This window comes from Notamacropus eugenii, chromosome 3, assembly GCF_028372415.1.
Source record: "Notamacropus eugenii isolate mMacEug1 chromosome 3, mMacEug1.pri_v2, whole genome shotgun sequence".
In the NCBI taxonomy this organism is placed as follows: Eukaryota; Metazoa; Chordata; class Mammalia; order Diprotodontia; family Macropodidae; genus Notamacropus; species Notamacropus eugenii.
The window spans coordinates 157881461-157893307 of NC_092874.1; positions in this window are offsets into that span (position 1 = coordinate 157881461).

The window sequence follows — 11847 nt, forward strand, 5'->3', positions numbered from 1 at the left end:
GTGTATTTCACTCAAAGTAAGATTGTGATAAGACCTAAGCCTGAAAGGGCCAGGGTCTCACATTGCATCCTGGGTCATCTCCAGTCATCCTGATGAATATCAAGCCACTGGACCCAGATGGCACAGGAGAAGAAGGTGAGGTTGGTGACCTTGAACAACCCTCCCTCACTCAAATCAAAGTCAACAGCAAGTCATGTCATCATCTTGATGTCATGGTCCTCTTTGAGAATGAAGAACAAACACACAAGATCACAGGGGAATTAGAAGAATTAAACTACATTTAAAATTCCTTGTATGGACATTTTTGGATAGTTATCCAAGAGCTCATTTTTATGTAAATACAAAACAAAATCAGATTATCTTTTTTCCAGAGTATGTTATGGTTGGTTTTGTATTCATATGCTGCTTTGAAGTTTTTATCTTACATAAAAACAAGTTTAGAATGGAGGGAGGGCCTCAGGCTGACCAGCACACCTTCAGGGAGCATTACCATTGACATTTCCCCACTATATTCCCACCCACCTAGGCTGTTTGGTTAATTCTAAAGGCAATGCTTCTCTCCTACTTCATCTGTCTCATGAATGTGAGGATCACTGAAAAATAATATTTCTTTGGAATTAAACTTGGATAATTCCCAGTGAGATAGAGGCAGACCATTGCTACTACCAGCAAAATAAAAACTGCTCCTCAAACTTCATCTTCAACAGTACTGACAGATAGGTTCCTCATCTTTGACCTCTCTACCATCTGTCATCTTGGTTTTCACCTACTCTGTGTCCTATGAACTGTACTGAATGGGCTTGAAACTGTCCAAGGTCACATGGCAGCCAGTCAGTACTGATGGGGGTCATTATAAAGACCTAAATTACTTCCCAGTGGTGGTGCTGACAGACACTGTTAATGAGTACTTGCTCTTTCATCAGACTTGACTGGTGACCTTTGACAACCTTGCTCTTTCAGCCTGCTAAAATATGTCTAGCTTTTCTTCAGTGTGGAGTTTAGGATGCATCTGATACTGAAATGCAGGGTTGGAGGGAATTTGAATACAAAGACTAAAGATGCATTTGCTTAAGAAAATAAGTGATCAAATGGATACTACCTGTCATTACTTATTTGTTAGATAAAAAAAAAAAATCTTCCAATTGCTCCAAAACCTTATGAACTTTCTTAAAGAGATTCAAAACAATTTATATCCCACCCCCTCCTACTCTCCTAACAGCATTATCTCCAATACTAATTCCCACAGTTATGTTGGTAGAGATGAGATTGTTTGGCAAGGAGTCCAGATGTAAGCAATCATAGTAGAGCTTCTGTTAAAGTAGAGATAATTTGATGACTTTAGTAAGAAATTATACTTTTCTCTATTAACTCTGGACTTTGATCATTATGACACTTTGCTTGTTAGTGTGCCTCATGCATGACCTTGGACTTTGGGGAGTAGAACATGCAAAAGTGGCTTTTCTCATGAAGGCATAAATTTCAACCTGATCACTGCTACCATCCTCCAAATCTATCACATCAATCAAGTTTTATAAGTCATCACCTGGATGTTCCTCTTTTCCTTTACCTCGTTACCTTTTCCTTTGTGCTGAGTCATCTAAATCATAATATATAACATCCATAACATAGCATAACACAACATAATAATATTTAGTGGATAATACAAGAGACCTCCCCAGGTGTTTTGGGGAATCAGCCCTGTAACAGGTGGAAATACTGGAGAGAATGGCATGGACTTTTACAAAGTTACTGGCAAGAAGTGGGGGGGAGGGGAAGAAAAGAAGTGAGCTTAGTTCAAACCAGAGTAGGGCCATGAAGCATTTTAACTTCAGCAGTTTCTGACTTAGGATGTGCTTGGATTCATTGCAGCATTTCACGATCTCTTTTCCAAGAGAGTGGCAGGAGCATTGCCTTTCACCAGCATATCACTTAGATGGTGACTATACTCCAAGTGCCAAGATTCATTGCCTTCCAGGGTTTGAGACTTCATCCTTGTGATGAGCAAGTATGTTACACTCCTTCGCCAGGCCCTTCATTAGATTGCTAGACTAAGAAGCCAGCAGAAGGGATGAAGAAGGGCTTGTGCACCATTTTTGCTGGCTCCCAAATCACAATGCTTGGTTCATAAGCCAGTGTTAGTATAAATAGATATATTTGCAAACTTTGATTCCTAGAGGTTTGTGAGGTGATAGGATGGAAAATGGGTGATGTAAATATTCTCAGCTGGTTTAATTAACTTTTAATTCTCTTTCATTCTCCTTTAAGTAAATGTCTATACAATATTGTTTGTGGAATTTTGGTCTTGGTTGGGAGAAAATTCAGTAAAAATGAGGTTTTGGGAATATGAATAATGCAAACTGATTGATTTAGGACAGCGATTGATCCCCATTCACATCTCTTGGATTATGAACAACTTTGAAGCATGTCTATGAGCATAAGCTGATTTTATTTTGCTTTTTTTCTTATATCATATTCCATTTTTTGTTTCTATTCTCATTGTTTGTTAATAGTCCTGAGATATTGTGAGTCAAATTGCCTAGTGTGTTATTTGTCTCTTCATTGCTGCCAGAAAAGATTTCTCTTTGATCCACAAGCTGAGTTAAACCTTGAATACATCTTTGATGGTTTTATGTGTAGTCTATCAACTTTTATTCTTTTCCTCCAACACTCCCAGTGAGTTTTATTTTATGATTTCCTGAACTATGGCACATAGAGATTTTATGTCATTTTTTTTCCTGAGAAGTCAAGGATTCTTAAATGATTTTTTTGAACCTTTTAACTCATTTGGGCTTTTAAAAAAATAATAATGAAGCCCTTAGTAGTTTCTAAAATAATGTTGCTATCTTTTGAATGTTATTATGTCTTGTTGAAAAACAGATTTTCAACTTCTAGTTTTTGCAGAATTATTCTCTCTTTTTTTTGGTGTTTTATCGACATTATTTTACCCTATAATATTTTGTTCTTTTAGGATTTTTTTCTTACTCATTTCATCAGTCTCTGTTGATTTTTCAGTAAAATTTCCTTTCTACAATATTTTTTTTTCCCAATTTATTTTCTTCTATTCTTTTCCCTTTAAATACTTCTAGGTGTTTGAGGTAATCATGAGGAACTTTAAAAAAAAACTGCAAGGGGAAGGAACCAAGATGGTAGAGTAGAAAGACACACATATGATAGCTCCGAAACCCACAGTCCATAAAATACTTGTAAAGAAGAACTCCCAACAAATTTGGGAGCTGCAGAAGCCACAGAACAATGGAATGGAGGCGATTTCTGTTCCAGAGAGCCCTGAAAAACCACGCGAAAGGTCCGTTATGGACCAGACCCAAAGCAGAGCCCAGCCCTGCCTTGGCCTCCGGGCACCTGAGAGGAGCAGATCCAAGCAGGCTTCAGGGACAGAATCTCTGGTGGCCCAGCGGGTCCCTCCACCCACGGGTGCCAAAAGTCAGTGACAGGGTCTCTTTGGCTGGTCGAGAGGGGAGTGGAGTGTTCCCATAACTCAGGCCCCCTCAGGAGGCAGCAGCAGACAGGGGCTCCCAAAGCAGGCAGGAGCTCGGATCCATTGTTGAAGGTCTCAGCATAAACCCCCTGAGGGAACTGAGCCCCAAGTGGCAGCCCTGCCCCCACCTGAGCACCTGAACTTAATCTCACACTGAATAACAGACCTGCCCCTGCCCAAGCCCTGAGGCTGGGAAGCAGCATTTGAATCTCAGACCCCAAGCACTGCCTAGGGGGATCTGGAGGTGAGGTGGGGGTGGAGAGGACACTCAGAAGTCAAGTCACTGGCTGGGAAAATGCCCAGAAAAGGGAAAAAAAATAAGACCATAGAAGGCTACTTTCTTGGTGAAGAGGTATCTCCTCCCTTCCTTTCAGATGAGGAAGAACAATGCTTACCATCGGGGAAAGACACAGAAGTCAAGGCTTCTGTATCTCAAACATCCAGAATAAATATTCCATGGGCTCAGGAAAAACTGGGAAGAGAAATGAGAGAGATGCAAGAAAAGCATGAAAAGCAGGTCAACACCTTGCTAAAGGAGACCCAAAAAAATGCTGAAGAAAATAACACCTTGAAAAATAGGCTAACTCAATTGGCAAAAGAGGTTCAAAAAGCCAATGAGGAGAAGAATGCTTTCAAAAGCAGAATTAGCCAAATGGAAAAGGAGGTTCAAAAGCTCACTGAAGAAAATAGTTCTTTCAAAATTAGAATGGAGCAGATGGAGGCTAATGACTTTATGAGAAACCAAGAAATCACAAAACAAAACCAAAAGAATGAAAAAATGGAAGACAGTGTGAAATATCTCATTGGAAAAACAACTGACCTGGAAAATAGATCCAGGAGAGACGAATTAAAAATTATGGGACTACCTGAAAGCCATGATCAAAAAAAAGAGCCGAGACATCATCTTTCATGAAATTATCAAGGAAAATTGCCCTGATATTCTAGAACCAGAGGGCAAAATAAGTATCCAAGGAATCCACTGATCACCTCCTGAAAGAGATCCAAAACGAGAAACTCCTAGGAATATTGTAGCCAAATTCCAGAGTTCCCTGGTCAAGGAGAAAATATTGCAAGCAGCTAGAAAGAAACAATTCAAGTATTGTGGAAATACAATCAGGATAACAAAAGAACTAGCAGCTTCTACATTAAGGGATCGAAGGGCATGGAATATGATATTCCAGAAGTCAAAGGAATTAGGACTAAAACCAAGAATCACCTACCCAGCAAAACTGAGTATAATACTTCAGGGGAAAAAATGGTCTTTCAATGAAATCAAGGACTTTCAAGCATTCTTGATGAAAAGACCAGAGCTGAAAAGAAAATTTGACTTTCAAACACAAGAATGAAGAGAAACATGAATAGGTAAACAGTAAAGAGAAATCATAAGGGACTTTACTAAAGTTGAACTGTTTACATTCCTACATGGAAAGACAATATTTGTAACTCTTGAAACTTTTCAGTATCTGAGTAGTTGGTGAGATCACACACACACACACACACACACACACACATGCACACACAGAGACAGAGAGCACAGAGTGAATTGAATAGGATGGGATCATATCTTAGAAAAAAAATGAAATTAAGCAGTGAGGGAGAAATATATTGGGAGCAGAAAGGGAGAAATGAAATGGGGCCAATTATCTCTCATAAAAGAGGCAGACAAAAGACTTTTTAGTGGAGGGAAAAAGAGCGGAGGTGAGAGAAAAACATGAAGTTCACTCTCATCACACTTGACTCAAGGAAGGAATAAAATACACATTCATTTTGGTACGAAAACCTATCTTACAGTACAGGAAAGTGGGGGAGAAGGGGATAAGCAGGGTGGGGGGGGGGATGATGGAAGGGAGGACAATGGGAGGAGGGAGCAATCTGAAGTCAACACTCTTGGAGAGGGACAGGATCAAAAGAGAGAATAGAAGCAATGGGGGTCAGGATAGGATGGAGGGAAATACAATTAGTCTTACATAACACGACTATTATGGAAGTCATTTGCAAAACTACACAGATATGGCCTATATTGAATTGCTTGCTTCCCAAAAAGAATGGGTGGGGAGGGAGGGATGGATGAAGAAAAGTTGGAACTCAAAGTTATAGGAACAACTGTTGAGTACTGTTCTTGCTACTAGGAAATAAGAAATACAGGTAATGGGGTATAGAAAGTTATCTGGCCCTACAGGACAAAAGGGAAGATGGGGGCAGGGGAAGTGAGGGATTATAGAAGAGAGAGCAGATTGGTGATAGGGGCAATCAGAATGCTCAGTGTTTTGGTTTGGGGGGAGGGGAGAAATGGGGAGAAAATTTGGAACCCAAAATTTTGTGAAAAATAAATGTTAAAAGTTAAATAAATTTTTAAAAATAATAATAATAAAAAAAAAACCTGCCACTTAGCTATTTTTATAAAAGTCCTTCGAAAAATATATGGTGAACTGATTCCTCGTGGTGAATCTAAGAATGCCCTGCCTGCCTACCATATTTTTCTTAGGCAGATTTATACTTCCTTCCTTGGATCACCTTCCCATTTTGCTATTAATAATTCATTTACATACACCCATGTCAAGAGTAATTTGTTACAATTATAAAGCAACTGCATGATGCTAAGATTACTTTTGTTTCCCTCAGTTAGGACTTTATTCAGGAAATTTAAATTTACTCTCATCATTCACACTTTTTCAAGTTCCATCACAGTTTTTGAATTCATCTTTATTTACTTTTCCTTCTATATATCATCTTATTGCATCTTTTAAAAGCTGAATTTTATTGATCTTTTTTAAAAATTTTAGATCACCTATGTTTTCCCTTATCCTTTCTCTTTGATTTCCAGAGTCATCTCTTATAACACAGAAGAAAAAAGTATCATAAAAAAGTGATCAATAAAGCTAACCCACATATTAAAAAGTATTTCGTATCAATTTTTCACATCTGTACACTTCAATCTCTGCAAAGAAGAATGGAGGAGGTGTTAGTTTTTCTTTTTTTTCTTTGTGGATAGACTAGCTCATTATGATTTCAACACTCCATTTTAATTGTTTTTCTATCATTCTTTCCAATTACATCATAGTAGGTATGTTTAAATTGATTTCATTGTTCTGCTTACTACACATTACAAGTTCATATGATTTTCAATGCTACTTATTATTCATTATATTAATAATGTTATGGTGCATTAATATTGCTTTACATTCATATACTGAAATGTTTAGCCATTTCCTAATTGATGGACATCTGTTTTGTTCCTTTGAGAGAGAGGCAGGAATATAGTCAGTTTAGTTTTGAATATGTTGACATTAAAGTATCTTCTGGATGTGCGTTTTGAGATTTCCAGTAGGCAGTTAGAGATGTGAGTCTAGAACTTAAGAAAACAAAATGGTATAATAGTCATAAACATATAAGTAATAATTTAATTAATAGGAGTTAATGATAATTTAGATGGAGAAAGGAAGAGAGCCCAGAACAAAGTCCTAGGGGACACATTTAGACAGTATTATTATTTTTTTGCTAAATTAAATATTTTTATTGGCATCACACAAAAAGAATAAATCAAAATATTGTAAAACTCAACACAAAGATGTTGATAATTATAGATAATATAAAATATAAAAGTTAGGAAAGTAGATGTAAAACTTGGAGATGCTTATTGTCCTTCCAGAGTAACAATAAAAAAAATAATCTGAATACTATATTGTAGAAAAACATAAGAAAAAAATCCAGAAAGTACTGAAAACAAGGAAGTGATAGGAAATCAGGAGATTCAACAGCATGCTAACAGAGATGAAACTGGAGTTTAGAATAATCAGACATCTTATCAGATGCCAAAATTTGACTCATAGATAGGATCTTGTAAGTGATTAGCAAGAAATGCATCTCATTGCAAAGAACACTAAAATAAATGTTGTAAGATGTCTCAGTCAGGACAAGATGTGACAGGAGATGGAATACATTACATTAAAAATCAAAATCAGGGGGATTTCTGTCAGTTGGGGAATGGCTGAATAAATTATGGTGTATGAATATAATGGAATGCTATTGTGCTATAAGAAATGATGAACAGGAAGACTGCAGAGAGATCTGGAAAGATCTATATGATCTGAGGCTGAGGCTGAGAGAAAGGAGCAGAACCAGGAGAACTTTGTGCACAGCAATGACCACAGTGTGCGAAAGTTTTTTCTGGTGTACTTGGAATTTCATTGAAATGCAAGGACTTTAAAAAAAATTCCCAATGGTCTTCTAAGGCAAAATGCCTTCCACATCCAGAGAAAGAACTATGGAATTCAATCACAGAATGTAGCAGATCATTTGTGTGTGTGTGTGTGTGTGTGTGTATTGCGTTTTGGTTTGTTAGCTGATTCTCCCATTCATTTTAATTCTTTAACACGGCATGACTAGAGTGAAAGTGTATTTCATAGGAACATATGTGTAAAACCTATACAAAATTGTATGCCATCTCGGGGAGGGAGGGGAAAATAATAATCTAAGTTATGTGGTAGTTATTGTAGAACACTGAAAATAAATAAAATTAATTTTTAAAAAATTGAAGGAAATTGTACTGAATCCCAAAATTATCTAGTTTGTAGTGTTGAACATAATTTTGAAGGTGAGATACGATTTTTTAAAAACTCAACAACATTAATCCAGATACCTACCTCCTCCCTTACTGCAAAGTCAAGCCTAACTAAGATCTTTAATATGCAAAACAATCTATGCAAGCAGAAATTTATTAAACTAAATCAACTTTCAGGTAACAATTAATTATCTGTAATGAAAAATAAAACTGCTTTTTCTTGACATATTATTTTGATAGGGGGACATTAAGGACCTAAGCTAGAAATTCATTATCAAATCAAACAGTCTCTTGAAAGGAGATGACAACAACAATAAGAAAACACACAAGACCTTGAGAAAAGAGAAATTATATTACTTTAGTTGTGGGCATTTTAGATAAAAAGCCAGCAGTGGATGGATGGATGGATGGATGGATGGATGGATGGATGGATGGATGGATGGATAGATAGAAAAGGTGGTCAAAAGGGAAGGATGGAACCTGAAATTTCAAAAAGACACTCTTATCTGGATAAAAGGGACTGGTTTTGAGCAACCTATATCAGTTATAGCAGAACCAATGGAATTACCCTTAGTATTTGTAGATGTACTTTGAGTAAAGATGATGATGATAAAAACAAATAATATAAAGACATAGTTGAGTAGAAGTCAAAGTTGACAGTTATTACTCATTGATAATTTATTAAACCCTCCTATCACAATGAATTGCTCTTAATTGTTGCTGATTAAGAGCATGCCCTAACAAAACACTAGATACAGGAGGAACACCCAAGATAGGAGAAATTGATATTTAGAATAAGAAGTTGGAATAAAGTCTTCCAGAAAAATTAGAAGTTTCAATTATGATTTCAGACAAATCTGGATTCAAAGTAGAGAACATTACAACAGATAAGTGGAGAAACTGTTGTTCTTAAATACTCCATAGAAAATGAAGCAATATCAGTATAAAATATATATGCATGGAATAGTGTGGATATCAAAGCCATAAAAAGACCCTACTGAATTGAAATGTAAAGATGTAGACAAAAAGACAGTGGTTGCAGGAGACTTAAAAAAATCTAATAACAGAAGATAAACAAGTCATTTGGAAAGATCAACTAGACAGAACAGAATTCAATAAAATACTGTAAAACTACAATCTACAAAAAGACAAATTAAGTATTATAAAACCTATTTTTAATGTAGACATAGATGGCATTTTTATATAAATAATTGCATGGCATACAGAACTTGTATGAAAATGTAAAAAGATAGAAATCAAATATTTTCTTTACATAACATTATGCATTAATAATAGAAAGGGAATTGTGATAAAAATGAAAATCTTCATAGAGCCTAAGAATAATTTATTAAATAATGTTTATTCAAATAAACAATAGATACAAGAAGAACCACATTAAAGATAATGACAACAATAACAAAACATTTCAAAATTTGAGTAATATAGATAATGCAAATATAGATAAAGCAACTGCTCATCTCTGAACAGTATTTCAAATATGAAAATTGGCATAGAAAAAGAACATGAACAAATCCAAAGGAAACACAAAAGAAAAAAATGATGATTAAGAGGAAAATAAGCAGAAATGAAAAAAAATAAATAAAAATCAAATAATCACAAGGAAGATTTACTTTAATATCAATAAAACTGGTGAATGAATCATTATCACTTAATTTTTGAGAGAATGAAAAATCAAAAAACTAAAATGAAAAAATCAGAACTAATGAAGAAATAATGAAAGGTATTGGAACCTATTTTACTCACTGATATGGAATGAAAAATGAAGAAAAATGGGTATCTACTAAAATAAGCTATCTAAATTGACAAAACAGGATACAGAGAACCTAAGTAAGAAGTCAGGAATGATTAGTAAAAAGAACAGAATGATTCATGTCTTCAAATATTTGTAGAACTGCCAAGCCTAGAGACCTGTATTGGGCTACCCGAGTCTTCCTTACCTCACCTCCCGAGGTCTTCGGCTGGCCACGCCGGATGCACGTATGAGAGAAAGGACGTTCCAGAGTCAAACAGGGGTTGAGCTTTATTACAGGGTTTCGGTTACAAGTGCAGGGGAGTCTTCTTTCTTAGGATGAAGAGGGGGAGATTTCCTAAGGAGGCTAAGCTTAAGGGATTGGACGTAGAAGTACAAGCGGGGAGAGAGGGGGAGGGGAGAGAGGAAAGAAAAGAAACGGAGCCCTACTTTTCTCTTTGGCTCCACACGTGCTAAGAGAGCTTTTAGGCTTCCTCAATCCTACTTAATCTTCAGCCACACAGTTTGCATCTCAATACCATGCTGTTAGGTAACTAGGTGTGCTCCAATCCGGGACGACCTCGAGGGCAGGGAGACTCCACCCATCAGGTATCTCCGGGGGAGAGGCGGAAATACCCGAGCTAGCCGAGCTAGCTCGGTCTGACCTTCTCGAACCCCCGCTGTTCATGGAGGGCCTCGTAAGACTCTAAGATTTAGAAGTCCCACTTTTACCCGCCCGAGACTGTCCACACGGATTTGAGCTTCCAGTCCCAACATAGAACTGTCAGGTGGAATATGGGTTAGTAATCTTTGTCTTCAGACGACAAAAATTGAAACAGGAGTTGGGAATTTAAATTTGATTAAATTAGACTTGATGTTGGAGAAGAAACTTCCCAGTAACTGGAGCTATCCTTGAGTAGTAGGATCTGCCTCGAGAGGTAATGTATTTCTCCTTAATGTACGCATTCAAAAAGAGGCTGGATGCATATGTCCTGTATTTTATAAAACAAATTCTTTTTCATCTACATGATTTGGAGTTTCTTTTTATCTACAAGATCCTGTGATTCTCTCTCCTGTTCAGATAATATTTGGAGAATTATGCTGATTTCTGCAGTCTACATTTTAAAAAAAGTTTCAAAAGGTCTAGAAGAAGCCAGTGGTTATGTAAGTAGAATCAGTATTATGTCATCACGCCAGTGATGGAGCTCAGAATCCATCCATGAGTACTTATACTATATGACTCTTTTCCATGTCATACCATAAAATTTACCACAAGATTGCTAGAAATCATCCTCATTTTCTCTGCATAGCATGAGGGAAAAGTGGAGCACTTTGTCCATCTATCACCTGTTACCCCTTGCAGGAGATTCTTATAAACTCTGGGATCAAAGATTACAGTGATGACCTCAGTGCTTTATTTAATGACAGCATTTCTTATGAGGTGGGTTGTAACCTATGTTGAATTCTTGCAGTTCAAAGAGTACCTTGTGCTACTATCTGCTTGACCCTGAGAAAATCATTTAACATCTTAGACTTAGTTTCCATATCTGTAAATGTGAATAATAATAGCATTTATCTTAGAGCTGTAAAGATTGAGAGAGATAGAGACAGAGAGACAAAGAAAATTTAAAGAAGACTAAGCTTGCTGCGTGAGCCCCTTATAGTAAATTTATAGAACATGGAAGAGAATCGTTAGGATAAATACTCATGGATAGGTTTGTGGTCTGCATTGTGGGAGGTCATACCCATAATCAATGAGATCACAGATCTCTATTAGTATCAGAAGTATCTCTGAGGACATTGGGCTTGTTTTTTATTTACTAAAAAAATTGTTTTCATACTTTCTTTTGCTTATATCACCTTAGTATACCATGTGTCTCTCCCCTACCCTTCTAAGAAAGTCATCCCATGTGACAAATAGCATTTTTTAAAGAGGAAAGAAAAAAACCCTTGACCATTTTGAAAAGTTCGAAAACATGTGCAGTGTGTAATGCCTGTGGATTTCCCACCTCCTGAAAGGGGTAGATTGGGGATGCCTTT